The sequence below is a fragment of the Mustela lutreola genome, chromosome 11 (genome assembly GCF_030435805.1).
Source record: "Mustela lutreola isolate mMusLut2 chromosome 11, mMusLut2.pri, whole genome shotgun sequence".
Classification (NCBI taxonomy): Eukaryota; Metazoa; Chordata; class Mammalia; order Carnivora; family Mustelidae; genus Mustela; species Mustela lutreola.
In genome coordinates, this window is record NC_081300.1 from 33,843,676 (window position 1) to 33,862,333 (window position 18,658).

The following is an 18,658-nucleotide window of genomic DNA, read 5'->3' on the forward strand; positions in this document are numbered from 1 at the left end:
GCAGAACCTGCTCCATTTATCAAAGTAAAAGCCATTTCTGTGAGGCTTTCAAGGAGCTGGCAACCCTGAAGGATACCCTCTCTAGAATCCCCAGACCACAGGGATAGGTTTGCGATCAGGAGGGACCTTTGTGCAAACAGCTAGAAAATGTTTACATGACTCCTCTTCCAGAATGCTTAGGGTCAAGCTAAAGTTCTGAAAGGGGTGTTTACAAATAATTGGGGAAAGAGAAAAGTCTTGGAATATTAAAGCAGGAATATATAATTCATAAGGCAGAAGCTAGAATAAAACAGAAATTATTATTTTTTAAATCCAGCGTTTGCTTCAATTCTAAGTTTTGCTGGCACACAGAATGGTGCTTTAGAGAATTAGAAAGAAAGCAAGATCAAAAATGACAGAGAAAGAGAAAAGGAAGACCAAGAAGTCTATATATGAAATAATTTAGTAATTTAATATTAAAATTAAATTATACATACTATAATATAAATGTATAGAATATATAAATATATATAATATATACAATATGATATAAATATATATAATAATTTGAAAAGAAATGCTGCTTTTGCATAAGCATACATGGGTATTCCCCTTTCTGGCAAAAAATTTTCACAAAAGGAGTATTTATCAGGTATGTGGTCTGACTCACATACTACAGTCTCAACAAAGCGTTTAGGTGAGACTAAACAACTCAGCTAAACACATCCTATTTGTCTGTTGTATCCTGGACATGTCCACATTTTCATTTAACAAACCATGGCCTCCATGCCACTTAAACACTGCATAGATTTCTTCTGCCCTAAGGATGCCAGAGAAAATGCAGAGTTCCTAGTTAAATTTGAATTTCAGATAAACAATAGTTACTTTTATTAAAAGTATGTCCTGGGGCACCTGGGTGGCACAGTCATTTAAGTGTCTGCCTTCAGCTCAGGTCCTGATCCTGGGTCCTGGAATCGAGCCCCACATCGGGCTCCCTGCTCAGTGGGGAGTCTGCTTCTCCCTCTCCCTCTGCCTCTCTCCATGCTCATTCTCTTTCTCTGTCATCCTCTCTCTCAAAGAAATAAAAATCTTGTAAAAATAAAAAAATAATAATAAAAGTACGTCCCATAAAACTGTCAGATTCAATTGGAAACCCTGTATTTTTAATTAGACTTTTTAATACAACTTTAGGTACACTGGAAAATGTAAGATATGATACAGCAAGATCCCTTGTGCTTTTTACTCAGTTTCCTCCAATGATAACATCCTGCAAAATTATTATAATATCACAACCAGGATATTAACTGTAAAATCAAGATACAGAATATTTGAATCACCATGCATATCCATTTGTTTCCTTCCTATAGTCACACCAACTTTCCTTCCACCCTCCTTAATTCATAACAGCCAATCATTTGTTCTTCTATTATTATGTAATTTCATGAATGTTAAATAAATGGAATAATACAGCATTTAATTTTTTGCAACTGGCTTTTTTTACACAGCATAATCCTTGGAAGATTCATTCAGGTTGCTGTGTATAAGAGTATTACATTACTTTTCATTGTTGAATAGTACTCCATAATATGTATATATCACTGTTTAACCATTCTTTCCTTGAAGGACATAGAGTTCTTTTCACTTTTAGGCCATTAAACAAAAAGGTGTTATAAATATTTGTGCATGAGTTTTTGTATGGAAATATTCATTTCTCTCTGAGATAAATTTTCATGAGTGCAACTGCACTTGCTTTGGCTTATGATAGTTAGGTGTTTGTTTTTTAGAAATTATCAGACTCTTTATCAGAGCAGCTGAACCATTTTGCATTCTCATCAGTGAATGTATGAATGACCAAGTGTCTCTGCATATTCTCTAGCATTTGGTATTGACACAGTTTTTTTTTTTAATTTATTGTTGCCATTCTAACAGGTATGTTGTGTTATCTCATGGGAGTTTTCATTTGCACTTCCCCATACCAATGTGGCTGAAATTCTTTTCATGTGCTCATTTGCCATCTTCATGCCCTCTTTGATGATGAAATATCTGTTTATCTGTCCATTTTATGATTGGAGTATTTATTCACTGTTGAATTTTGAGGGGTCTTTATATATTCCAAATACTAGTTTTTTGTTAGATTATTTGGCTTACAAATATTTTCTCCAATCTGCAATCCCATCTTTTTATCTTATTAATTAAGACCCTTTGTTCTGTTAAAGACCCTAATTAATAGGAACAAAGGATTTCAGTTTTGATGTACTCAAATTTATCATTTTTTTATGATTTATGTTTTTAGTGTCAAGTCTAAGAATTCTTTGTCTATCACTAGATCCTGAAGATGCTTTCTTATTTTTTCCTAAATTTTAATAGTTCTACAATTTACATTTAGGTCTATGAGTCATTTTCAGTTACACATAAAACCTATATTAAGGTTTACTAATTTTTTGCATATGGATACCTAATTTCTCCATACCATTTTCCTTTATTTGACTGCTTTGCTATGTTTATTGCTTCAATAACACACACTATTGATTACTATAGCTATGTAATTCTTATACTTGAGTAAATTTATTCCTCCTACTTCATACTTCTTTATCAAAAATCTTTAACTATTCTGTTAATAGAATAACTAACTAGTTTTTTGGTCATTCCATAGGAAATTTAGACTAATCTTGTGGATATCTATAAAAAGAAAAAATCTTGCTAGAGTTTTGATAGCTATTTTGTTAAACCTTTATATCTATTTGAGAAGATCTGAAATCTTTCCTATGTTGAGTCTTCCAATCTATGAACACAGCACATCTCCCTATTTATTTGGATCTTTGATTCATTTCATCAACACTGTATAGTTTTCAACATAAGAGTTCTGTATACATTTTGTTAGATTTATATTGGGAAATTCATATTTTTAAAGATTTAATAATTTATTTCAGAAACAGCAAGCAGAAGGAGGGACAGAGAGGAGAGGGAGAGAATCCCAAGCAGACTTCCTGCTGAGGATGGAACTCAGTACAGAACTCAATCTCAGGACCCTGAGATCACCACTTGATCCAAAAGTCAAGAGCTGGACACTCAACTCACTGAGCCACCCAGGCACTACAAGAAACTCATTTTTGAAAAATTATAAATGGCATTATATTTGTAATTTTTGCAGGCAGAAATTTATATCTCTGCCTGGAAATATAGTTGATTTTTGTATGCTTCTTATATCCTGTGACCTTGTTGAACTCATTTTAATAATTATAGGATTATCTTTTTTTTTTCTGTTGCTTTCTTTTTTAAAATTTTATATATATATATATTTATATCTTTTAAAGATTTATTTTTTTTTAATGTGAGGGACAGAGACAGATAGAGACAGCAGGGGGAGAAGGACGAGGGGAGGGACAAGGAGACTCTGGCTGAGTGTGGAGCCAAACACAAGGCTCAATCCCACAACCCTGAGATCATGACCTGAGCTGAAATCAGACACTCAACTGACTGAGCCACCCAGGCAGCCCCTTCTTTTTCTTTATGTTTTTAAAAATCCTTAACATTTTCTATATAATCATGTTGTATGTATATATGGACGGTTTTATTACTTTTTTTTTTTTTTACACATTTGTTTTCCTTATTTCGCTGCCTAAAACTTCCAGCATTAAGTTAAATAAGAATGGTAAGAGTAGATATACTTGCCTTATTTCTGATTGTAGGAAGTTTCAATATTTTACCTGTAATTATAATGTTATCTATAGATATCCTGTAAATGTTCTTTATCAACTTATGGAAATTCCTCTCCATTCCTACTCTTTAGTGAATTTTTATCAAAAATGGATGTTGAACATTGTCAAGTGTTTTTCATGCATCAATTGATATGACCATGAATATTTTTCTTTAGCCTGTCAAAACTGTGGATTACATTTATTTATTTTTGAACACTGAACCAGCCTTGTACCCATGGTATAAATTCCACTTGGTCATGGTGGATAATTATTTTTACACACTGTTGGGTTTAATTTGCTAATATGCTTTTGAGGATTTTTGCATCCATGTTCATGAGAGATACTAGTCTATAGTTTTCTCCAATATCATTATCCAGTTTTTGTGTCAGAGTAATGCTGGCCTCATAGACTGACTTAGGAAGTGTTCCTTCTCCTATTTTCTGAAAGAGATACTAGAAAGTTCCTATCATTTCATCCTTACACATTTGGTAGAATTCTCCAGTAAAACCATATGGGCCAGCGGAGTTCTTTTAGGAACCTTGTAAAATTATGAAGTCAAATTCAATAGTAGCGTAGGGTCATTCACGTGATCTATTACATATTGGATGAGTTGTGGTAGTTTGTTTTCCAGACCCCAGAGTGCTCACCATTACACCATGGAACCGCCGGTAGTTTGTTTTTCAAAGTTAATGTCTCCTTGTTTAAGTTGCCTAATGTAAATATGTAGAGTTGTTTGTAGTTTTCCCTTTTATCTTCTTGATGTCTGCAGAATCAGTAATGATATATCAGTCCATTCCCAACACCGATAATTTGTATCTTCTCTTTGTTCTTTGTCAGTCTTGCTAGAGGTGTCAATTTTATAGATTTTTTTTTCAAACAAGCGTTTCATTGGTTTTCTTTATTATTTTTGTTTTCATACACTTTAACCCTTATATTTATTGTTTATTTTCCTTGCTCTGTGTTTGTTCTTTTTCTAAATTCCTGAGCTGGGTGCTTAAGTTATTGATTGGATACTTTCCCTCTTTCCCAATGTATGCATTTAGCCTTCTAAATTTTCCTCACAGGAATGCTTTGATTATATTCTACAAATTTGGATAGGTACTTTCATTTTCATTCAATTCATTTTTTTTTAATTTCCCCTGAGATTTCTGTGACCCACAGGCTATGTTGTTTATGAGTGTTTGGAGATTTTCAGTTATCTTCTTCTTATTAATTTCCACTTTGATTTCACTATAATCAGAAAACATTTTTTAACCTTTTTTGAGTTTTGTTTTGTGACCCAAGATATACTCTGTCTTGATATATATTGCATGGACACTTGAATATGTATTCTCCTGTTGTTGCATAGCCTATAAATGTCAAATAGATCCTGTGGTTAATGCTAATATTGAGTTCTTCTATATCTTTACTCATTTTATGTCTAGTCATTTTATCACTTGCTCAAAAAGAATTGTTGAGATCTCCAAGTATAACTATCAGTATGTCTATTTCTTTTTCTAGTTGTATCAGTTTCTCTTTCACATATTTGGCATCTCTGTTGTTTGGTGCAAAGTTAGAATTACTACACTTTCTTCCCAGACTGACCTCTTATCATTATATGATGTTCCTCTCTCTCTGGATAATTTACTTGCTTCAAATTATGTTTTACCTGATAGGAAAATAGCCACTTCTGATTTTTTAACTAAACTCTTTATTTTATATATTTGTCCATTCTTCTATATTTAAACTGGCTGTCTCATTATATTTGAAGTGATTTTTGTGTAGACAGCATACAATTGGATATTTTTTTATGTTTTTTTAAATTTTTTTATTTTTTATAAACATATATTTTTATCCCCAGGGGTACAGGTCTGTGAATCACCAGGCTTACATACTTCACAGCACTCACCAAAGCACATACCCTCCCCAATGTCCATAATCCCACCCCCTTCTCCCAAACACCCTCCCCCCAGCAACCCTCAGTTTGTTTTGTGAGATTAAGAGTCACTTATGGTTTGTCTCCCTCCCAATCCCATCTTGTTTCATTTATTCTTCTTGTACCCACTTAAGCCCCCATGTTGCATCACCACTTCCTCATATCAGGGAGATCATATGATAGTTGTCTTTCTCTGCTTGACTTATTTCGCTAAGCATGATACGCTCTAGTTCCATCCATGTTGTTGCAAATGGCAAGATTTCATTTCTTTTGATGGCTGCATAGTATTCCATTGTGTATATATACCACATCTTCTTGATCCATTCATCTGTTGAAGGACATCTAGGTTCTTTCCATAGTTTGGCTATTGTGGACATTGCTGCTATAAACATTCGGGTGCACGTGCCCCTTTGGATCACTACGTTTGTATCTTTAGGGTAAATACCAATAGTGCAATTGCTGGATCATAGGGCAGTTCTATTTTCAACATTTTGAGGAAGCTCCATGCTGTTTACCAGAGTGGCTGCACCAGCTTGCATTCCTACCAACAGTGTAGGAGGGTTCCCCTTTTTCTGCATCCTCACCAGCATCTATCATTTCCTGACTTGTTTATTTTAGCCATTCTGACTAGTGTGAGGTGATATGTCATTGTGGTTTTCATTTGTATTTCCCTGATGCCGAGTGATATGGAACACTTTTTCATGTGTCTTTTGACCATCTGGATGACTTCTTTGCAGAAATGTCTGTTCATGTCCTCTGCCCATTTCTTGATTGGATTATTTGTTCTTTGGGTGTTGAGTTTGCTAAGTTCTTTATAGATTCTGGACACTAGTCCTTTATCTGATATGTCGTTTGCAAATATCTTCTCCCATTCTGTCAGTTGTCTTTTGATTTTGTTAACTATTTCCTTTGCTGTGCAAAAGCTTTTGATCTTGATGAAATCCCAATAGTTCATTCTTTCCCTTGCTTCCCTTGCCTTTTGCGTTGTTCCTAGGAAGATGTTGCTGCGGCTGAGGTCGAAGAGGTTGCTGCTTGTGTTCTCCTCAAGGATTTTGATGGATTCCTTTCACACATTGAGGTCCTTCATCCATTTTGAGTCTATTTTCGTGTGTGGTGTAAGGAAATGGTCCAATTTCATTTTTCTGCATGTGGCTGTTCAATTTTCCCAGCACCATTTATTGAAGAGGCTGTCTTTTTTCCATTGGACATTCTTTCCTGCTTTGTCGAAGATTAGTTGACCATAGAGTTGAGGGTCTATTTCTGAGCTCTCTATTCTGTTCCATTGATCTATGTCTGTTTTTGTGCCAGTACCATGCTGTCTTGATGATGACAGCTTTGTAATAGAGCTTGAATTCTGGAATTGTGATGCCACCAACTTTGGCTTTCTTTTTCAATATCCCTTTAGCTATGTGAGGTCTTTTCTGGTTCCATATAAATTTTAGAATTATTTGTTCCATTTCTTTGAAAAAGATGGATGGTACTTTGATAGGAATTGCATTAAATGTGTAGACTGCTTTAGGTAGCATAGACATTTTCACAATATTTATTCTTCCAATCCAGGGGCATGGAACATTTTTCCATTTCTTTGTGTCTTCCTTAATTTCTTTCATGAGTACTTTATAGTTTTCTGAGTATAGATTCTGTGCCTCTTTGGTTAGGTTTATTCCTAGGTATCTTATGGTTTGGGGTGCAATTGTAAATGGGATTGACTCATTGATTTCTCTTTCTTCTGTCTTGTTGTTGGTGTAGAGAAATGCAACTGATTTCTGTGCATTGATTTTATATCCTGACACTTTACTGAATTCCTGTATAAGTTCTAGCAGTTTTGGAGTGGAGTCTTTTGGGTTTTCCACATATAGTATCATATCATCTGTGAAGAGTGATAATTTGACTTCTTCTTTGCCGATTTGGATGCCTTTAATTTCCTTTTGTTGTCTGATTGCTGAGGCTAGGACCTCTAGTACTATGTTGAATAGCAGTGGTGATAATGGGCATCCCTGCCGTGTTCCTGACCTTAGCGGAAAAGCTTTCAGTTTTTCTCCATTGAGAATGATATTTGCGGTGGGTTTTTCATAGATGGCTTTGATGATATTGAGGTATGTGCCTTCTATCCCTACACTTTGAAGAGTTTTGATCAGGAAGGGATGCTCTACTTTGTCAAATGCTTTTTCAGCATCTATTGAGAGGATCATATGGTTCTTGTTCTTTCTTTTATTGATGTGTTGTATCACATTGATTTGCTGATGTTGAACCAACCTTGCACCCCTGGAATAAATCCCACTTGGTCGTGGTGAATAATCTTTTTAATGTACTGTTGAATCCTATTGGCTAATATTTTGTTGAGAATTTTCGCATCTGTGTTCATCAAGGATATTGGTCTATAGCTCTCATTTTTGGTGGGATCCTTGTCTGGTTTGGGGATCAAGGTGATGCTGGCCTCATAAAATGAGTTTGGAAGTTTTCCTTCCATTTCTATTTTTTGGAACAGTTTCAGGAGAATAGGAATTAGTTCTTCTTTAAATGTTTGGTAGAATTCCCCCGGGAAGCCGTCTGGCCCTGGGCTTTTGTTTGTTTGGAGATTTTTAATGACCATTTCAATCTCCTTACTGGTTATGGGTCTGTTCAGGCTTTCTATTTCTTCCTGGTTCAGTTGTGGTAGTTTATATGTTTCTAGGAATGCATCCATTTCTTCCAGATTGTCAAATTTATTGGCGTAGAGTTGCTCATAGTATGTTCTTATAATAGTTTGTATTTCTTTGGTGTTAGTTGTGATCTCTCCTCTTTCATTCATGATTTTATTTATTTGGGTCCTTTCTCTTTTCTTTTTGATAAGTCGGGCCAGGGGTTTATCAATTTTATTAATTCTTTGAAAGAACCAGTTCCTAGTTTCGTTGATTTGTTCTATTGTTTTGTTTTGTTTTTTTTTGTTTGTTTGTTTCTATTTCATTGATTTCTGCTCTGATCTTTATGATTTCTCTTCTCCTGCTGGGCTTAGGGTTTCTTTCTTGTTCTTTCTCCAGCTCCTTTAGGTGTAGGGTTAGGTTGTGTACCTGAGACCTTTCTTGTTTCTTGAGAAAGGTTTGTACCACTATATATTTTCCTCTCAGGACTGCCTTTGTTGTGTTCCACAGATTTTGAACTGTTGTATTTTCATTATCATTTGTTTCCATGATTTTTTAAAAATTCTTCTTTAATTTCCCGGTTGACCCATTCATTCTTTAGAAGGATGCTGTTTAGTCTCCATGTATTTGGGTTCTTTCCAAACTTCTCCTGTGGTTGAGTTCTAGCTTTAGAGCATTGTGGTCTGAAAATATGCAGGGAATGATCCCAATCTTTTGATACCGGTTGAGTCCTGATTTAGGACCGAGGATGTGATCTATTCTGGAGAATGTTCCATGTGCACTAGAGAAGAATGTGTATTCTGTTCGTTTGGGATGAAATGTTCTGAATATATCTGTGATGTCCATCTGGTCCAGTGTGCCGTTTAAGGCCTTTATTTCCTTGCTGATCTTTTGCTTGGATGATCTGTCCATTTCAGTGAGGGGAGTGTTAAAGTCCCCTACTATTATTGTATTATTGTTGATGTGTTTCTTTGATTTTGTTATTAATTGGTTTATATAGTTGGCTGCTCCCACGTTGGGGGCATAGATATTTAAAATTGTTAAATCTTCTTGTTGGACAGACCCTTTGAGTATGATATAGTGTCCTTCCTCATCTCTTATTATAGTCTTTGGCTTAAAATCTAATTGATCTGATATAAGGATTGCCACTCCTGCTTTCTTCTGATGTCCATTAGCAGGGTAAATTCTTTTCCACCCCCTCACTTTAAATCTGGAGGTGTCTTCGGGCTTAAAATGAGTTTCTTGGAGGCAACATATAGATGGCTTTTGTTTTTTTTATCCATTCTGATACCCTGTGTCTTTTGACAGGGGCATTTAGCCCATTAACATTCAGGGTAACAATTGAAAGATATGAATTTAGTGCCATTGTATTGCCTGTAAGGTGACTGTTACTGTATATGGTCTCTGTTCCTTTCTGATCTACCACTTGTAGGCTCTCTCTTTGCTTAGAGGACCCCTTTCAAGATTTCCTGTAGAGCTGGTTGGGTGTTTGCAAATTCTTTCAGTTTTTGTTTGTCCTGGAAGCTTTTAATCTCTCCCTCTATTTTCAATGATAGCCTAGCTGGATATAGTATTCTTGGCTGCATGTTTTTCTCATTTAGTGCTCTGAAAATATCATGCCAGCTCTTTCTGGCCTGCCAGGTCTCTGTGGATAAGTCAGCTTCAATCTAATATTCTTACCATTGTATGTTCCAGACTTCTTTTCCCGGGCTGCTTTCAGGATTTTCTCTTTGTCACTGAGACTTGTAAATTTTACTATTAGGTGACGGGGTGTGGGCCTATTCTTATTGATTTTGAGGGGAGTTCTCTGAACCTCCTGAATTTTGATGCTCGTTCCCTTTGCCATATTGGGGAAATTCTCCCCAATAATTCTCTCCAGTATACCTTCTGCTCCCCTCTCTCTTTCTTCTTCTTCTGGAATCCCAATTATTCTAATGTTGTTTCGTCTTATGGTGTCACTTATCTCTCGAATTCTCCCCTCGTGGTCGAGTAGCTGTTTGTCCCTCTTTTGTTCAGCTTCTTTATTCTCTGTCATTTGGTCTTCTCTATCGCTAATTCTTTCTTCTGCCTCATTTATCTTAGCAGTGAGAGCCTCCATTTTTGATTGTACCTCACTAATAGCTTTTTGATTTCAACTTGGTTAGATTTTAGTTCTTTTATTTCTCCAGAAAGTGTGTTTTATATCTCTGGACAGGGTTTCTCTAATATCTTCCATGCCTTTTTCGAGCCCGGCTAGAACCTTGAGAATTGTCATTCTGAACTCTAGATCTGACATATTGCTAATGTCTGTAGTGATTAGGTCCCTAGCCTTCCATACTGCCTCTTGTTCTTTTTTTTATGTTGAGTTTTTCCGTCTTGTCATTTTGTCCAGATAAGAGTATATGAAGGGGCAAGTAAAATGCTAAAAGGGTGGCAACAACCCCAGGAAAATATGCTTTAACCAAATTAGAAGAGATCCAAAATCGTGAGGGGGGAGAATGGGGATAAAAAGAGGTTCAAAAAGGAAGAAAGAAAGAAAAAAGAAAAGAAAAGAATTAAAAAAAAAAAAACACCTAAGAAAAATATAAAAAAGAAAAAATATACATATTAGATAAACTAGTTAAATATCGTTAAAAAAGAAAAAGGTAACAGTTTAAAAAAAAATTTTTACCCAAAGGCGAGAAAAAAAAGAAAAAATGAAAAAGAAAAAAAATTAAATTAACTGCAAGACTAAAAAAAATCACAGGGAAAAAGCCATGAATTCCGTGCTTGGCTTTCTCCTCCTCTGGAATTCTGCTGCTCTCCTTGGTATTGAAACCGCACTCCTTGGTAGGTGAACTTGGTCTGGGCTGGATTTCTTTTTGATCTTCTGGGGGAGGGGCCTGTTGTAGTGATTCTCAAGTGTCTTTGCCCCAGGCAGAATTACACCGCCCTTACCCCGGGCCGGGGTGAGTAATCCGCTCGGGTTTGCTTTCAGGAGCTTTTGTTCCCTAAGCGCTTTCCGTAGCGTTCTGGAGGATGGGAATACAAATGACGGCCTCTTGGTCTCCGGCCCGGAGGAGCCGAGAGCCCAGGACCGCACTCCTCAGTGCGCCCTCAGAGAACAGCGTCCAGTTACTCCCGTCTGCCTGACCTCCGGCCGCGCTCCGAGCTCACTGAGCCTGCGACCAGTTCAAGGTCACCCCGAGCTGCGAGCTTACTGTCGGCTCTGTCTCTGTGGCCGGCTTTCCCGTTCCAATACCCGCAAGCTCTGCGACACTCAGACACCCCCGATCCTTCTGTGACCCTGGGGGGCCTGAGGCCACGCTGACCCCGTGTGGGCTTTGCCCCGGGTAGCCTCTGGAGCAATGTCCCTCAGCGGAACAGACTTTTAAATGTCCTGATTTTGTGTGCGGTTGCTCCGCCGCTTGCTGGGAGCCGGCCCCTCCCCCGGGGTCTATCTTCCCGTCGCTTTGGATTCACTTCTCCGCCGGTCCTACCTTTCAGAAAGTGGTTGTTTTTCTGTTTCCAGAATTGCTGTTCTTCTTCTCTTCGATCTGCCGATGGATTTTCAGGTGTTTGCAATCTTTAGATAAGCTATCTAGCTGATCTCCAGCTAGCTGAAGAATTCTCAGCCTGCTACTTCTCCGCCAAATTGACTCCTCTTACAATTGGATATTTTTAATTGACTCTGCCAATCTCTATCTTTTACTTAATGTATTTAATTCAGTTACATTTAATATAATTTTATGCAGTCTGGCATTATATTTTTGAGTTTGTCCTCTGTTTATTGTTGTCTGATTTATTTTGTCCTGCCTTTTCTGTAAGTTACTTAAACATCTAAATTCCACTTTATAGTGATTTTGAGTGTATCTCTTTGAGTCAGTCTTAGGTTTGCTCTAGATATTAAATTACATAAATGTAACTTAATAGTCTTTTGGTATTATTTTCCCAGTTTGATAGAGAATAGAAATATTACCCCATTTATCCCTCCTTATCTTTCACTGTTTTTACAGTCTTAAATATTTCCTCCACATACATTCAGAAATCTACAGCATTCAGCATTGTTTTTGTTGTTGTTTGTTTCGACTATCAAACACAATTCAGAAAACTCAAGAGGAGAAAGAAAGCTTATTGACTTCACCCATATATTTCCTTACCGTAATCCTTCTTCATCCCAGGGGTTCAAATGCTCCTTCTTTTGTTTCTTCTCTAGAGAACTTCCTTTTCTTTTTTTTTTTTTTTTTAAGATTTTTATTATCTGACAGACAGAGACCACAAGTAGGCAGAGGCAAGCAGAGAGAGAGAGGAGGAGGAAGCAGACTCCCTGCTAAGCAGAGAGCCCGATTCGGGGCTCAATCCCAGGACCTTGGAATCATTACCTGAGCCGAAGGCAGAGGCTTTAACCCACTGAGCTACCCAGGTGCCCCTAGAGAACTTCCTTTATTCTCTTAGGGTATGTCCACTGCAATCAGTTTTCTTGGTTTTCCTTCATTTATCCTCAATTTCCCTTCATTCCTGAAGGACATTTTGCTGGATAGAGTATCCAGAGTAGACAGTTTCTTCTTGGTTTCTTGGTTCACTGATAAGAGAAATGCAACCGTTTTAATTGTTTTTACTCATGGGTAAGGTGTCATTTTTATCTGGGTGCTTTTAAGTCCCCTCCCCTTTAGTTTTCAGGTTAATAATGACATGTCTTGGCATAGGTTTCTTTGTCATTCCATTTTTATTATTTATCTTCCAGCTTATTTTTGCCCCCATCTTCTGTGTTTTGCTGTTAAGCCCATTCACAGAGCATACCCATCAGTTATTATAGTCAATTCTAAAATCTCTGTTCATTTATTGAGCATTACACATCAGTTGTATTCAATTCTAAAATTTCCATTTGATTTTTCCTCATATTTTCTATTTTTTTGATGAAATCATTTTTTACTGAGGTGTTCTGTTTTTCCATTTGTTTCATGTGTGTTCATAATTACTCATTAAAGCCTTTTTATTATAGCTGTTTTAAAATCTTTTTAAGTAACTCTAACTCCGTCTTCTTAAGTGTTTGTATCTATTGATTGTCTTTTTTCCATTCACTTTGAGATCTTCCTGGTTCTTAGTATGACAATAATTTTCAAATGAAACTTGGTCATTCTTTTTTCTTTTTTTTTTTTTTTTTAATGAGACTCAGGATATTGAAAATTTTTGTTGTTCTTGTTTTAGCTGACTTCCTGTGACACTGTACCAGCAAGGGAAGAAGAGCTGTTATCTTCTTACTTCCAGATACAGACAAAAGTCCAATTTCCCACTCTCTCTTCATTTCTATCAAATGTACATGGAGGAGGGAAGGAGTGACTCCTTATTACTGCTGGATAGGGATGGTAATTTTTACTTCCTACATGATCTCTACTGACACTATAGTGGGGAGTGGTCTTTATAATGGTAGATGATATGGTGGAAGCCCTGACTCTCTAATAGACCTCAGACCTGACACAATCTCAGTAGGAGGTGTGCTTTGTTACTGGTGGGTTGGGGTAAAGGCCCAGGGTTCCCACATCATTTCTACTGATAACATGGAACAATGGGGTAAGGTGTGAACTTATTACCAGTCCTCAGAGATGGAAATCCCAGATCCATATTTGGCCATCCCTAACACTACCTTGGTAAAGATGTTAAAGTACCCCATTACAGCCCCTCTTAATAAGAAGTCAAGTAGAGATCTAGGCTCCCACTCAGCTTTCTCTCACTAGAATGAGTGGGAATGGAACCACAAATATTTCTGCAGTGTTGCTACAGAAGAGCAATCACTTTCTAAAGATTTTATCCCTTCCTATTGTCCCCTCCCTGAACTTTTGGCTAGAGAGAGTAGGTGTTTCTTGAGGCATTTTTTGTTTGTGCTATTGTAATTTCCCAGATTTCTCATTGTTTAGCTCTAAATATAGAATATATTAGATAAAAACCAAGCCCAGGCAACTCACCACCACATTGTTCTTTGAGTTGTAATGTCCCTATCCAGTCTGTCTTCTTCTCTTTACCTTTCAGAGCCTCCTTATATTTGTTTTATATGTAATGATCAAGGTTTTTAGCTGTGTTTAGCAGGAAGAATAGGGAAAGTTATGTCTACCATATATTTACTGAAGCAGAAGTACATCCTATATTTTTATTTGAAAAATTTAGCTATCCTACTCTGCCTGAAACATTTTGTACTTCTCTTCTTCCCTAACCTGAATTCCATAGATATCATTTACTCTAGGTTCTGTTTAATTATCACTTCATCCTTCAAAACACATTATACATTGATGAAATGTAGTATTTTGATTGTACCATTCATTTGTTGAAACACTAAATTCAGATACAGTTTGTGTGATTAAATTATTTCTTTCTCCCAAACTTAACTGCAAGCACCATGCAGGTAGGAATAAGATTGGATTTTGCCCATCATTTTATTTCTAGGGTCTTTCCCAGTGCTTAGCACAGAGTCAGCTCTCAGCAAATACTGAGATAATTAAATGTTAGATTAAATAGATAATTAAATGTTACCAATACAAAATGTCAACAAAGGGATTTAGGTGATTAGAATCTATGGCCAGTGATTACTGTTGGAGGGAAAAATTCTTTCCACAGAAGGTGATAAAACAAGGAAAGGACCTATGTAGGCCTTGCTCAGTAACATGGTGTAACAACTCTTAACAGAAGATGAGGTTATATAGTAGAGGTCATTCTACTTTTAATATTTCAATATTTATTCCTTAAAGTATTCACACCAGTGCATGACACTTGGACTAGTAAACTATTATGAGTTCAGTGGCTGGGAAAGTCCATGGTTGAATTTGTTCTAGTCATTTAGTTTTCCTGCTAGCAAAGGAAAAAAGGGAAAAATATATATTTCTAGGCAAAAAACATACCTATGTTGTAAGAGAAGTAGCAAAGGGGGAAGCATCATCCTATGTATAGGAAAAAGAACAACCACAGTAAACCACTGCATTTGCCAGAGTCAGTCATCAAGGCACTGCTTGGCTGCAGCTCTCTGTGGACTCAGCACAGCTGTACCTCTTAAAGCAAGGTCAGATAAATTAACCAAAGTTAATTTCTTGAAATTACTTTGTCATCAAACTTATATGTCTCTTTTCCTGTCATGAGTAAACCTTCAGAGTGATTTTGCCTCTTTCTCCATATGTAGGTTGAAGGGGAAGATAGGCACAATGTTCATTTTCATTTCTGTAAATGGCACCTTTACTCTTCTTCAAAATTCTGAGAGGAGATGGTAGAGGTAGGAAGATAATATTATAGCATAAGCCAACATTTTAAAATGATAGAATTTGCTTTTAATGGAATCAACAGTACCGATCATTTCATAAACAAAAATAATATAATTTTGCTCTTATTTTCTCCGGAAAACTTTGCATTCTTACTTGTATTTCCTTTTAACTCCTTTATTAGGTTTAAATAATATAGATTTATTATTGCCCACATTAGAGTAATAACGCATTCAGAGCCACATTATGGGAAAGAGAGCCTAAAATGCAATGATTGGAGGTGGAAACTGGTTGGGGGCTACCCATTTTCTAAAGATGTTCCATAAGGGGAATAAAACAGCCCCAGTTAAGAGCAAGTTGATAAAATATTAGTAACAGTTTTATTTTTGGTAGAGTACACCAATCATTTTCCCTGTTCAACCATTCATTCATTTTCTAAGGGAAATCTGAAGTTGTAGAGTATTTGAGAAATCTGAACTCCTTCCCAACACACATAGCACTCACCCCATCTCCTTCCTCAGTAATGCCCCCATAATATTCCCTACAACCTCAACAGGATCAGGAGTTGCCAAAAATAAGAAATGGTGGAAGATATGACTTGTCAAGTTCAAACTATTCAGGAACATGTGAATTTGAAGTTTCAAGGCAAAACTAAGCCTTCCAGGTTTGGAGTTTGGTTAGTAATATGGAGGATTTAAGTGGGATTTTTCTTGGAGGAAGTTCAAAGAATTTCATTTCTTAGTCTGTCTTTTTTCCTTAAATGAGTGAAACAGGGAAAAAGTTACAGAATTTGTCAGCTTTTTGCACAAGGCGGAAAATTTGGTGTGATTTTTCTAAATGGTAGTGGATTGGAGCAAAGATGTGGACAGCACTTTATCCATAGATTGTTGTGGTTCAGGACCCACGTCAAGATGATTCTAATTACTAAAAACTGGGATAGAGAGCTCATGAATCTGAATGAAGTCTTACTATTAACATATTAATGATATCCTTCTCATGTGTAAGCCATAGTTAAGGAAGAGATAGAAAAGATTAAGGCTGAGTAACCCCTCTAAAGGCTCAGGCAACCTATTTGTTAAGCAAAATATAACTCAAAGTTTTGAGCAGAATAAACTCAGGAATTTGGAGGAGGGATTTATGGTTGTCAGGTAAAATACTCAAATGAAGCTTTATACAAGAGGAAGGGTTGATCTGGGCTTCAAAAGAGAAAGATAATTTATGTAATGTGAAAAACTGGAAATTTCATTTGAATGTGTTTGTTCTTTAGGTTTAGGTGATCTGGGTAAGCTGGAGGAATTTCAGAAACAAATCACAAGGAATTTTCTTCTGACTATAACTAAACCAATTAGTGTGAAAACAGAGGCTTGCCCTTAGCTCTTTCACCCAGTGTGGTTTGGGCGAATCTATAGGGTATTAGTTTATGATTGTCACTGGCTGAGTTACAACAGTATTAGAAACAAGATACAAGCCAGGCTATGTTCTGTAATTCAGAACATGGGAATGTTAAATCATCATGAAAAAAGCACACTACATGGAAGGGAAAGGGGAGCACTGAGGACAGAAAGGAAGTTGAAGATAAGGAGGGCTTATAGGCAGATTGGCTTATAGACCAGAAAAAGGAAATAGCTCACATGACATACTCTCCTTTCCAGATTTTTTACTTAAAAATAAGACAGTTATGCTGACCTGTTCTTAGTATCTATGGTTCTCTATCACCTGACCCAAATTTACACATTCCAATAAATCTCTCCAAATACACTTTTATTGTACTGCTTAATGGCCCTCCCTATTTTCTACATTGATCATTTTCTATATATTCTGTAACATTTACTTCAAGTTCATTACTTATTTTCCATTAACAATTAAAACATGCACACTTTATCATCCAACCTAACATGTTTTACAGGCAAATATATTCACAGACAACATCATTCACATATCTGATATCTGCCACCAAGAGTTCTGCTAAGATAAATCCTCCGGCTTGAAATTTCTAGTTCCAATTCACTGAAATGCTTTTCTTTCTAGAAAGATACTTCTAAAGCAGTTTATACTTCAAATAGTCTTCCCAAGCTCATAGCTAATCTTTGATACTTTCCCTCAAACTGAAGTTCTTCCCTTCTTCATCAGTGAATTAAATTCCCTTACCTTTTTGCTTGCACATAATTTAAACACATAAGTAATGTAAGGTCTCTAATGCGTTCCCTGAAGATATATTTCTGCATCATAATGTTCTACTTAGATCATAAACTACTCAAGGTCAGTGTGAGTGCCTATTTAACTCTCTTCATGTTCTTCTTACAGCAGCATGTTACTAAGAGATCCTGAATAATTGTCCTCATGAAAAAGTAGTTGAAGGTGTTTTTCTCCTTAGCATTGGAAAGAAAATCAAGGTTAAGTTGAAAAGTTATTAGAAACCACTGAAGTTCAATGAAAAAAAAAAAAAAAAAACTATATTGTACCTAGATATTTGTATTTCTTTATATCTTGACTCAAGATGAGCTTTCTTTAAAAAAAATGTTAGTAAAGGCTAATAAACTATGAAGTAGTTAGATTTATGCCATGATAATAAGAAAGAAGTAAATTTTAATAAAAAATTAGGGTTCAAAGTATGAACGGGATCCTTGCCTTAGAATTTTATAAAATCAGAAAAATGAGGACACTGAGTTCACAGGTGGGGTCACTGAGGGCTGAGCAGTGAAAGGTTGATACCTCACCTTGGCAAATGGATGTTTGGAGGCACAAGGTCCTTCTCTGATTAAGTGCACATTAGCCTTGACATACTGAAGTCAGGCAGTCCTCACATATTCTCCCAGTAGCTTACAATATGTATCCGAAAAGCTGGGAGTTCAGTTGAAACTTAACACTCAGACTCACTGATCAGCTAACTGTGCAGTATCTTCCACCCAAGTCAGGTCAGTCCAGACTAGATCATTTGAAGCCCTCCTGAAATAATTCATCTAGTTACTTTACTAGTTCCCTATTCCTCAAGTACACATGACACATAAAATATAATATTGTGTTTGTTCATGTTGCTCTCTTTTAGGATATTCAAAGGCATGCTCACACTTATCAATAACATATTCATGATTTCAAAGAAAAATTCTGAGACCAAATCAAACTTAAATATACATTCACTTAAGAAGCTTCTAGTCAAAGACTGCATGGTTTAGTCTGGGTTCACAAAGCGAGCTTATTCTAGATTATCTTTTGTGTCTTCTGGGTCTCATTCATAAAAGTACCTTT